Consider the following 13,098-nt stretch of genomic DNA (forward strand, 5'->3'; position numbering starts at 1 on the left):
TTAAAAGAGTCTTGTAACTTTATTCTTTTTTCTCCTGCTGAAAAAAAAATTAAACCAATCGTATGAAAAAAAAAAAGAAAAGAAATTAAAGGGAATAAAAAGAGAAATAATTACTTTGGATTTAATCCTGACAAAGAGAAAAAAATAATTGACGACATGGAAGTTTATAGGAAATGTAAGAGAAAGAGTGATTTATTATCTTAGAATTTAGAGCCATACAAAGGAGAAATCTGTTTATAGGCAGAAAAGCATACTAAACTTAGAAAAACACTTTTCACAATTTACTGTCAGTAATCATTAAGAAACCATAGAAAATTTCCAGGAGCCAGACAAGAAATAATCAAAAATCTGATGGGGAAAAATCAAAGAATACAGAAAACTACAGATCAAGGAGATAAGTGTTAATCACTGGAATAAATAATTAAATGGGTAGACTTCAGTGACTTAGGTGGGAAAGGCAGGAGCTCCATGGGTCAATTATAGCCCAGTTAAGTATATTTCATGTTGGTTGAACAGTAGTATCTACAGACAATTTGGAGGGAAGAGCAGACCTGAGTTCATGTCCTCTTACTGTATCTATAACCTGAAGCAAGCTGAACCTTGATTTTTAAATCTTTAAAGCCAGATAATAGTTATTAACTCAATAGATTATTGTGAAGATTAAGTTATTAATCACAATACATGCAGAAGGCCTAGTAAAGTTCCCAGCAAATACTGACATATTAATACATGTGATTTTTAACACAATGTTCTGAAAGAAGCATATCACTGGAAAACATGCATTGCACTTTGCATTGTATGTTATGTTTTAGTTAACTAGTACATTTTTGTCACTTCAATATTAATTAAATCTAATTTATTAATGTTATTATATGAATACACATTCACTCATTCCTGAAAATAGCACAGGAATTGATATTTTAAAATTTCTTAAGAGAGAATAATTTTTACCATCACTTACAATGGATATCATCAGACTTTTAGTCATAATGCCAAGATATAAAAATCAGAAATTATTCAATGCATGCTTTAAGCTATTAGAAAAAAAATTTAAGGTAAATTCATTATAAACATATGACCATAACTGATAATTTCTAGTATAGCAGAGAGAAAATGAAAGCCCATTTTTTAGAACTAGATATACTTAACTCTAAACAATGATTTTAAGACAAGGAAAAAGCCTGGGTCAACTATGTGACCTTGTTCAATGTATTTATTTTGCATATCTAAGCATGAGATAATATTGTGTAATTTGCAAGTTTGTTAGAAGAATTATTTTCAATAACTTATTTAAAGTGTTTAGTACTGTGGCTGTTACTGTCACACACTAAGGAGAGCTTAATACATTTTAGTTTCTTGATCAGGTTCATATGCATCTATTTGTTTTCCCTCATGGTGATTATACAGAAATCCAAAATATACAGGACTCACTGACTTTCAGATTTAATAAATTAATACTTTAAAAGTCAAAATTAGTGCATAAATCATATGCAATAGAGCTAAAAGGGTTTGTTCTTTATAAGCATAAATTCCTTTTAAGATAAATTTTGTATTTTTTAATCAAAGTAAAATGTGAATATGATAACTAAGAAAAGAATACAGAGAAGCGTACCATTTAAAGCAATATAAACCAATGTTCATCTGCCCTGCCCCTCTCTATTCTCCTATTCCTCAGCTGAGTTTTCTAATAATTTCTATTTTAATTTCTCTGATGGCCCTCTCTGTGACTCTGCATAACATGAAGCTCTATTCCTTGATTTACCAATATTAGACAATATCTATTGATTCCCTGATATAAAAGATAAACAGTTATGTCACATCTGCAGCTTCTCTCTTCAGTGTTTCAGTTATATTATTTTTGGTTATTCTAGTAATTGCCTTTGTCATGTATTAATTTGCTTATACCTCTATTTGTAATTTCATCAATGTTTGAGAATTAGGTTGCCAGTCTTTGCTGCTTTTCATGCCAAGTCTTACTCCATAGAAGCAATCCTGACAAAAGTCTCTGATAATGGGAGCAGGAAATTTTGACTGACTGGTAGCCTTTGTTGCAGAGTACATGAGTAGGGAGTTGGCTATTAGACTGTGATGCTTAAGCGCCAAAATAAGGAAAAATTTATTTATTTATTTATCTATTTATTTATTTAAGTTATTTCTTGTAATGTTGCTTTAGTGCTCCCCCAGAACACCATAAGCTCATGAAGTCTTGGGCTACATAGTATTCTTTAACATGCAGGACATTAATTTATACAAGAAGGCTCTTAGTCAAATTATTTTACCTGATCCGGACCCTAAGAACTTACAGAGTCAGTCTGTTTCAGAAGATAGATTTTTATCATGGTTCAGGATTAAGTGTACATTTTAAATCTGAAGAAAATATTTTTAAGAGCTTATGTTGGACACTGCGAGATTATATTTGTCAGAAGTAGATCCAAAATGATAGCATCCTGTGGTAGGTCCTTCTCAATGTTGAGAAATCCTGCAGTTGATCTCATGAGCATGTCACATATATTAAATGATGGCAGAACAGGATATCTGTATCTGCAATTCACTTTGTGATAAAAAAATTGTGTTTGGAAAATAATTTCTTCTTATTTTTAATACTTTTCATATCTGTTGAAACCCTGAGATATTTTATCTATAGACATACTGGATTAAAAGAGAAGTCATATAGCATTCTTATCCATGATCTGATTCAATATTAGGTAAATGTATTAAAACACAATGATGACAGAATCCATATTTCCCCTTAATATTCATTACTTGATTTATTTCACCTAATGGTATTCCATTTGTTTATATAAATACATCTCTACCCTGATCTAGGGCACCAGTCATCTCTTACCTCTTAACCTCTCTCCTAACTAGTTTCTCTCATTTTCTTGTTTCCCTATGCAGTCTCTTCTGAACACAGCAAAGTAATCTTTAAACCATACGTCACATTATATCACACATTTACTCAAAATCTATCAGTGGGCTTCCCTGGTGGCGCAGTGGTTGGGAGTCCGCCTGCCGATGCAGGGGACACGGGTTTGTGCCCCGGTCCGGGAGGATCCCACATGCCGCGGAGCAGCTGGGCCCTTGAGCCATGGCCGCTGAGCCTGAGCGTCCGGAGCCTGTGCTCCATAATGGGAGAGGCCACAACAGTGAGAGCCCCGTGTACCGGGGGAAAAAAAAAATCTATCAGTGCTTCCTAAATCAGAATAAATGCCAAAGATCATATAATATAAAGCTCTACTTAATCTACCTATATACAACCTGACCTCTCTAAATATTTTCCTTTTTTACTTTATTCTTTGAGCCACACTGGCCTCCTGGATGGTTCTTCAAAGCACTCATCACACTTCTGCCTCAGGGCTTTTGCACTCCTTGTCCTTTCTGCCTAAAGCTTTTTCCCCAGCTCTCTGGCTGGCTAGCTTTTTCACTTCTTGTAGGCATATGATCACTTGTCTTTTTAGTAGAAAAGCCATTTCTATTTACTTTCTCCTGACTCCCTAAAGCTCCCAGGATGAAATCAATGTATCTAAATTGAAACAGTATATCCTGGGTAAAGATATCTCTGATGTGTAAATCATTAAATTTGGGAATACTGGCCACAGTACCAATGCAGTAATTTTGTTGATTGATTGATTGAGGCATAATTGACATGTAACATTAAACTAGTTTCAGGTATACAAATAATGGTTTTATATTTATATGTATTGTAAAATGATCACCACAGTACATCTAGTTAATATTTGTCACCATATGTATACACAATTTTTTTTCTTGTGATGAGGACTTTTAAGATCTATTCTCTTGGCAACTTTTATGTATGCAATACAGTAGTATTAACTACATCACCATGCTGTACATTGCCATGATTTTTTATTCTGTAACTGGACCAATGCAATGTTCTCGATCTTTTCTATTGCTGTAGCCTACAGTGAGCACCCAAATAATATATAATTATAATGATAAGACTCTAAGAATAAACATATTTTGACTGTTAAAGAATCACTAGTTTGCCAATTATTCTAAAGAGAGAGTATCATTCATTCCTTTTTTCTCAGGTGTTTAGGTGTATCTATATACCTGGTCCTATACTAACTATTAGGGATAAAGACATGAATTCAATATAGTCCTTCCCCCTGAAGAGTTTACAATCTGATGAGATACAGACAGATAAGGTACATTGCTAGAAATAAAAGTAGAGTATCGTAAGAGCAGCATGGAGGTGCCTCTGACCTAGTTACAAAGAGAGATCGGAGAAGTCTTCCTTATGAAAGTGATACATGAACTGAGTCTTAAAAGTGTAATTAAGAAGGAACCAGGTGAGACACAAGGCATGAGGAGATGGTATATTTCACACCTAGGGTTCAACATATATAAAAATGTAGAAGCAAGAATAAACAGGAATGTTGGTAGAATTTCAAGCAGCTCAATAGGCAAAGTGTGCATGGGGTGGAGATAATAGCTTATCTGTATTGAACACAGTTTGAAGTTTTATATACATATTATTTTATATCTCACCACAGCCCCAAGAATTAGGGACTACTAAAATTCTCATTTTACACGTGAGGAAACCAAGACAAAGAGAGATTCAGGTAGTTGCTCAGAGTCCTACTTGCCTAGCAGTCTTGTTTAGGAGTCCATGCTCTTAATCACTGCCCTAAAGGTAGGCTGGGCAATTCTACAAATGACCTTCTATTGATCTTTTTATATCTCTAGAGCCTAAGAGTGCCTGGCTCTTAACCAACGTACTAGTTGTTTAAATGCTTCATGAATGAATACATGGTACCAGGAATAAGTGTGAGATTTTGGATTCTCCACTTATTTCTGTAATCTTCCTTTAGGCTAGGTATGAGAATTAAGAAAAGGTAAATTCCTACCAATAACTGATATAAAAGTGTTCACCTGAAATGGATTTTTGCATTTCATTTGAAATACAGCTCTGCACAGAATACACATGCCTTAATAGATATAGTCATTAACTCAGTTCTCTTTTAAATCTGCAACGTTATTTTTAATACCTTTGTTTTGCTCATGTTAACATAAATCCTGGATTCTGGAAAAAAAATTAACTGAATCGCCAATGACCTGTACGACTGATCAAAGTGCATGAAAACAACTATGTTAAACTTAGACATCCAGTAGTCATCTGACACCACTGTTTGTTCAACTTCCAACTGCATGTGAAATGATAAAAGCTTTTAAAAGGAGAGCTCTCTTACCCTAGCAACTGAAGAGAAAGTTTTGAAACAAAGAAATAAATAGTTCATTTTGTGATTATAGCTTTCCAACTTTAGAGTTATCTCTCATTAGTAACCTCATATGACCTACTTTTAATTAAACCATATTTTTTATGAATAATTAAATAATTGAACTTTTATTCCAGATCTTCTGTTTAAATGGCATAATTTGCCTTGGGCTAATTCCTTATTTCAAATATCCTTGAGGTTTACAAAATTTTTTTGAGATGTAAAATGAGTCTAGACCCCATTCCATTATAAATGCATATAGAGATTTTCTAGTCTAATATACTAAGCCATTTAGCATTTGATTTCATTTAAGTATGTGATATAACTAAAGCATGTAGATGAAAGATTCATGAAACAAGGCCTAGAGTTAAATTGTTTTAAAGTGTCATCAAATATCTGCCTTTAATCAGTTACACATAGGAATTTTGTTCACAGACATAATACACAAGTTACTTGTCAGAACCATGTTCTACAAAGAAGTGTAATACATTCTGTGTTGAAAAAAGTTAAGGTAGTATTGGGATAAAACCAAAGCACATTTCGTTTTCATATGATAGGAGAAAACGTATACGAAAGGAAATGGGAAGGGAAGCTGATGTTATTGAGCACCTGCTAGTTTTCAGGCACTCTTACATACATTATCATTCCAGCTGGCCTCCTGCGTGCTCCTTTAGAGAATCATTAACATTGTTATTAATAAATCCCTGCTGGTTTGGATTCTGGAGCATACCATATATAGAGTTGCCCATGTGACAAACAATTCAATTGCAAATCAATACCTATAATTCAGAGCATATTTTCTTGTGACCAGAGACTTGGAGCTCATATCTAAAGCATTTTTATTTTCCGTGCTTTTGGCATCTCAGTCACTACACCATGTCTCCAGATGGGTAGTTGCATGGCCTCTCATCATATTAAGATTCCCCCCTTCTCCACTACCATCTAGTCTATATTTAAGTCAGACCTCAAATATGCCTTCCTAATGTATTGCCAGTTTTTTCAGAAAAATAAGAAAAAAAAATTATACAGAAAGTTGAATCAACCCAGCAATTCTCTCCTTACAGATGAAGAAAGCAAAGCGTGTAACAGTAACTATTAGAAGTCATGGTGAGATTCAAATTGTATTACGGTAATAGGACAAAAGATCTAAAGATAGCCAAATCTTTTCTTCTATTGTGGAAACAAAAAGTCTGCTAACAAAGTTCATTCCACAAAACCTAGAAGATAAAGGAAGCAATTTTTTAATTGAATAAGCATATCTGGAATACAATTCACATTGCAGGCAGTCTGTGAAAGATACCATAAAGACAAGACAGAATCTCACACAAATGTATGCAGTAAAGAAAGAACAAATAACATTTCTTTTATCTCCTTGAGAGACAAATTGGTGTACCTTTTCTCTTGTACCTTGTGAGTATACCTTGTAAGAACTCTGAGTTAATTTCAGAAGTATGTGTTTATAGTTTCAAAGGTCAGATGGCTGGAAGCCTTGACAGTAAAATGAAAAGATTGGTCTACTGTGTTTTCAAAGAGACACTGTAAAAGAAGGGAGAGGGAGATTACTGCTTCCCTTCCCTTTATTAAAAGCAGAAAATTTCATTTTATACTTATACTTTAACCAGTGAACCGTTCATTCCAAGATTCTTGAGGGAGATATATACATCAAAGGTGACAAAATAGAGCTCTCTGAGCAACAGGGAAGTTGGTTCCTAACCCCAAAACACATTGAGTGAGTTAGATTGAGCCACATGGGAGAGTTAGTGAGTAAATCGGAACCATATTTAGGCTATGGTTCTAAATAACTTCAAGCATAAGTCAACTCTAAGACTAGGTATTTCTCCCAAAGTTCCAAACCTGAGTTTTAGGACCTTTCTGATGCTGGGAAGAATTTATCAGTCCTATTAGGAAAGGAGACAAAAGAGCAGAAAAGAAGGGGTCCTCCAATGCAACTAATATTTTCCAGATCTTCTTAGGCCAAAGCAACAGTCTCTGAAACAATCTTCCTTAAGAAAAAGAGTAGATAGAAAATCACAAGGACAGGTTGTTTGGGAGGAATCTAATTAGAATAGTAGAGGTTCCTTTTGTGTGTGTGTGTGTGTGTGTGTGTGTGTGTGTGTGTGTACTCTGATGAAGCCTATGGACCTTAGAAACATCTTTTTAAATGTACAAAGTAAAATAAATCATGTAGGCTTGAAAGAAAAACCAATAATATTTAAATACAGTTATCAAAGTACATAAAATCTATAATTGAAAAAACACATTTTTGATGTAATAATATATGTACTTCTTAATTAATGCCTTAAATTAGAAGTTCCAGCAGCAAGACTCTAGTACCTACTATAATTTTTAGTAGTGATGAGCATAAACAATATTTTGAGGTATCTGCAACAATTATATATAATATTTTAAAAAATGTGATTTGGCAACAAAGTCCCATTTACTTCTAATGCTAATGTAATTTGTTGCTTACATTTGAAATTAAAGGATATGTTAAAATTATAAAAAATTAGTTAGAGTCTAATGAAAATATAGATATCTTTACCTATCCAAATTTATGGAACAAGGGAAAGAAACCCCTGAATTATAAGAAAAGGGGGAAGACGAGAGGATTTCTTCTCCCTTTCACTAGTACTGTTAGCTCTTGTTTCCCCCCTACTTCTAAAGGATAAAGAATCCAGAGAAGTAGAGGACCTCACCCACACTGACCATCAATAGCTGGGCACAGCAAAGCCACCCAACCCGTGAGAATACAGCTGAATCGAAGTTGTAGGTTCCTCTTCCTTTGGGATAGAGTACTTTGCTCTTTATCCTTAGGGAAAATTAAGAGGAGAGGAAAAAGAAAACCATGAGCTCCCCCTAGAGGGCAACAATGCCCTGGGTAGGGCCACTAAAAGGCATCCCTGTCTCTCTCAAGGGAAAAGTTTTTGTAGAAACACCAGGCAAGTTCCTCCTGCGCTTTCTCTAAGTTTTGTATTCCTTCTGGGATTGATGACGTTAGTTTATCTTCCTAAGGCGTTTATGAAAGCCTCATTATATCGCCTCCAAGAGATTCTGGAGTAGGTCAGGAGAGTTTCTTAATTCATTTCATCTAAGACCACATCGTATGCCAGATGGAACAGACACCTCCTGTTTCAGTTCCAGTTTGAATTTTCTTCTCTTCAGTAAGAGAGACTACTCAGTCAGTAAATAGTGAAGCTGGAATTCAAAACTACACCTTTCTGATTCCAAAGCTTTGGGTTTTATATTGCATTTGTTGTGCTACCCTAAAAAAAGGGTTTGAAAAATCTGTGAGTTTTACATGCTGTGCATTTAGTCAACAGCAAGATATTAATGTGTATTTTATTCTTCCTAATATTTATGGTGTATATTTATTAGAAGTCCATTATAAACACAAACACTACACTAGGCTCCAGAGTTATAAACAGTGTGCAAAAAAGACATGGGGGCTTCCCTGGTGGCGCAGTGGTTGAGAGTCCGCCTGCCGAAGCAGGGGACACGGGTTCATGGCCCGGTTCGGGAAGATCCCACATGCCGTGGAGCGGCTAGACCCGTGAGCCATGGCCGCTGCGCCTGCGCGTCCGGAGCCTGTGCTCCACAACAGGAGAGGCCACAACAGTGAGAGGCCCGTGTACCGCAAAAAAAAAAAAAAAAAAAAAAAGACATGGAAACTTTGACTTAATCTATCATGGAGTCAAGAGATAGAAACAGACCTTAATCAAAGAGCCATACATATATATATATATATATATATATATATATATATATATATATATATATATAAAATTACAAGTTGTAATCAATGTCCTGAAACTAATTGATGGAATGCTGTATGATGGGGGCTTCTGAGCTAGTCTGGAGACAGGGAAGAAACTTTCCTGAGAAAGCAGTGTTTGTGAGGAGATCAGGTAGGAGTTAAAAAATTGTTACAGGTTTCTTTTTTTCTCTCTAAACTTACTTTATACTAATATGTTAGCTGTCTTAAGTAATTTTTTAATAATAAAAGACAGTTATCACTAACAATCAATGACAGAGAAATAAAGTAAACAATGAAAAGGGATTGTAGTTTTAAAAATGCACTAATAATTTGATTAAAATCATTTTAAGAACTTGCCTTCCCATACGCAGTTTCCTACAAATCATTGATTAGTGATTTCTAGGGTCTTGGGAGTGGAGCATATGGGAAGTGACTGCTACTTAGTATAGGAATTATTTGGGGATGACAAAAATATTCTCACATTAGATAGTGGGGTTGGTTACACAACTTTGTGAATATGCTAAAAAGATACTCAATTGTACACTTCAAAAGGGTGAATTTTATGGTATGTAAATTTTATCTCAATCTTGAAAATGAGGTTAAAAATTAGTGACGTAGGTATCATAGATAAACTACCAACACCCATGAGACCATTAGTTTTAGTAGAATTTGTATATGGTAACATGGGAGATCTATCAAAGGAACATATCTATTCATAGACCTTTGTCACAGAATGAACTCTTCTTTTTCAAAGAACGTACTCTGTGATGGAGAACACAGCTCATAGAGCACTGAAGGGTGAAGGGAATGTTATCCTAGCCAGCAAAAGCAGATGAATGAGTCTAGGCAATTAGTGAGGTAAGGTGACAAGATATAGAAGCTCATATTGTACTAAGTTGACTTACTGAGTCATTAAAATGGTTTATAAACCACTGATTATAACGTTAAGATGGATTTTTTTGTGTGTGTTAAACAGGAGTGCGGAATTAGAACACAAAATTAATTCACAAGTTATGAAGACTGATTTTTGCTCATTTTCTTTTCAGTGAACAGATGAAACAATAGAAAACTATTTTTTATTATTATTATTATTATTATTATTATTATTATTATTATTATTATCCTGAGCAGTATTTTTTATTTATCCTTAGCAATATTTTTATTACTATTTTTAGTAATATTATTATTGCTTATTATCCTTAGCAATATTATCCTTAGTTTTCCAGATACATAATTTGAATGTATCAAAGATAGTGCAGAGGAAAATGAAGAGTAAAATAAATGTGACTTAGAGTAATAGTTTATAATTTAAAGTAATATTTATTACCATTGTGATAAAATAGCCTTATGTGAGGTTTATTACCTAAGGCAGATATACAAAATGAAGTGTGTTTACTTATATAGGAAACATGAAGAGGCACATGAAATGAATGGCTGAATAGTTAGGTATTTTTGCTAAGATGAAGGTTTTGAACAAAGGAGAGAAAAAAGCAGTAATAATTTTAATCTTAAAGTCAATACTGAGAATAACAGCTGTCTGTATTACAAATTCATATCACAGAGGGTTATGAAAGTCCTTCTCTTAAAAAAAAAAAAAGACTCCATGAGAGATACAGCTTTCAGACACATTCTATACCAGGATTTATGATTTGTGATATTCAATTGGGCTATATCAGAGCATAGGTAATTTACTAGAAGTGGACCAGCAGTTTTGTAAAGTACAGCAATTCTTTCAACCTGAAGGAGTCACAGGTGACATCTAGTAAATTATCTATTTAATATACCATATTACTCTTTTGTGACCTGTAAGAATTCATCACTTTTGAAAGTACCTAACTTGCTTTCAGAGAAAAATTTATACATTATATAATAATTTTCATTATAGAGTATATTTGATAATAAATTATACATTACACAAGTGAAAAGGGAGATTTGAAGTTGTGAGTAGCTTAAGGCTGCAGTGTACATAATATAAAGTCTCTGGACATTTAAGAAGTACCTCTTCCATGTAAGTGATTTGAGATTCTTCTGTTCTTTCTACCTTCAGTGGGAAGGTATCTCAGCTCTTCTTCTTCAGTCCTCTTCCTCCATCCCACACACATGATCAAACCATAGGTGGGAAGTCCTTTTTATTGCACTAGCAGCCTTAACATTTAATTTCAGTCTCATCTTCTGATTTTCCTAGAGATAACCACATCTGTCTGTTGTATCACCACATCATAGTTCAGGAGTAACACAAGTATATACAGTATAGTTCCAGCATGGGCATATTTTACTTGTACAAATCAAACCATACAAATTCATCCAAAAGAGGATTTAAAAAAAAAAACAAAAACAGGAAAAGAGGGAACAAGGAAAATAATATAAAATTAAACTGCGTGGGTGATTTCGCTCCCTCAATGAGGGTATGTTACAGACTGATAAAATGTTAGCAAGGGGCTTCCCTGGTGGCGCAGTCGTTGAGAGTCTGCCTGCTAATGCAGGGGACACGGGTTCGAGCCCTGGTCTGGGAGGATCCCACATGCCGCGGAGCAACTAGGCCCGTGAGCCACAGCTACTGAGCCTGCGCGTCTGGAGCCTGTGCTCCTCAAGGGGAGAGGCCGCAATTGTGAGAGGCACACGCACCGCGATGAAGAGTGGCCCCCCGCTTGCCACAACTAGAGAAAGTCCTTGCACAGAAACGGAGACCCAACACAGGAAAAATAAATTAATTAATTAATTAACTCCTACCCCCCAACATCTTTAAAAAAAAATGTTAGCAAGGATTTACTACTGTGAAATGGTAGGTATGAGTTTGCCATTCCCTCAGTGGAACTCAGTCTCCATGTGACTGGCTCTCAGATTGTAAAAATCTTATGATTAAATATATTTCTAATGTTTAAAGATACATATCTTACACAAAATAGTGTCTCTAAATATAAAGCAACAGTGATTCCTGGTAATCAGAGAAACAGCAAAGATTTCAATCCCAGAAAGAAAAAAAAAAAAAAAAAAGTAGGCTTACATGGATTTATTGGGAGGGTATATCTTTTTTTTTTTTTTTCCCATTTTAAACAGGAAGTTTATTTAAACAGCAAGACGCTTGACTTGAAGGGAAAACTATCTAGGATTTATTTATTTTAGAGTAACTTATCCTTACTTAAAGACAAATAAGTGAAAAACATTAAAATTCTCCAATCAGGCAAGGTATGCAAGGATTTTTATGTTGTTCTTTAAAAAAAAAGAAAACAGTGAGAGCAAAATAACTTACTGGAATATAAAGATAAGAACTGAATGAGCATGCCACTGATGGAGAAAAGGGGGTATTTTCACAGAACCAGTATTTTTCTCTATCCCAACTCCATTTGATGTCAATCAAAACATACCATTGGCCATTTAGTTTAAAAAAATGCAATATGCTTGTACACATATATCAGTTACTTTAGGTACAATAAAGGAATGGGGGTGGGGAAAATGAAAGAGTAGAGAAAACTGTACTGTAATGGTCAGGATGTGGTGGAACCTAATTGTGGTTTTCTAATTTAGAATGTCTTCTTGGTCTGGAGGAACAGAATTCTGGAGTAAAGTAGCAGGTTCACTTTTTAGTAGACACCTCCTGTCTGCTGCCAGAACACATCAATTGTATCTTCATCCTCCATTTCCAACCATGAAAAATTCTTTCTAAAAACTGGTAATTTTGAATATAAAACAACCTTGGGCACCTCTGCAGATGTGTCTGTTTCACTGATTGGCTGCCCATCAAATCAGAATTTGATCTGCCTCATTGACAAACCCTGTGTTCACAGGAGGCTTTCATTAGTTTACTAAGTGGCATATGCCTCTTACTCTTAAACTGCACCACAGAACCATCCTGCCCCTCCACCTTCAAATTAATATGATCGTTGTTCTCAGTCTTGACTCCTTCCGTGGGCTTTTCGTTGGCCATGGCTAGCGCCGGAGTCTCTTCAGCTGCCACTTCACAAAAGAGGTACCAGGTCCGAAAGGAACGAGCACACAAGCAGCACCAGGAGCGGCAGAAGCAGGAGAGGGTATATCTTGATTGTCTTGGATTCAAGTCAATTTATGGGGTAATTTCAACAAAGTGAAATGTTTGTGTTATGTGCT

At 34.9% G+C, this 13,098-nt stretch overlaps 1 protein-coding gene and 1 pseudogene across 4 annotated transcripts in view; one reads left to right on the plus strand and one right to left on the minus strand.

The window, feature by feature from the left end:
• CSMD3 (CUB and Sushi multiple domains 3) overlaps window positions 1-13,098 on the plus strand; it is a gene marked incomplete at both ends in the record, with an annotated part of 1,109,686 nt that overhangs the window by 849,272 nt on the left and 247,316 nt on the right. The window lies entirely within an intron of this gene.
• LOC309791794 (small ubiquitin-related modifier 2-like) lies at window positions 12,480-12,996 on the minus strand (annotated as a pseudogene). The gene has a single exon. The product of its transcript is annotated as a small ubiquitin-related modifier 2-like (transcript).

This window comes from Mesoplodon mirus (assembly GCF_964341445.2).
Source record: "Mesoplodon mirus genome assembly, chromosome: 16".
In the NCBI taxonomy this organism is placed as follows: Eukaryota; Metazoa; Chordata; class Mammalia; order Artiodactyla; family Ziphiidae; genus Mesoplodon; species Mesoplodon mirus.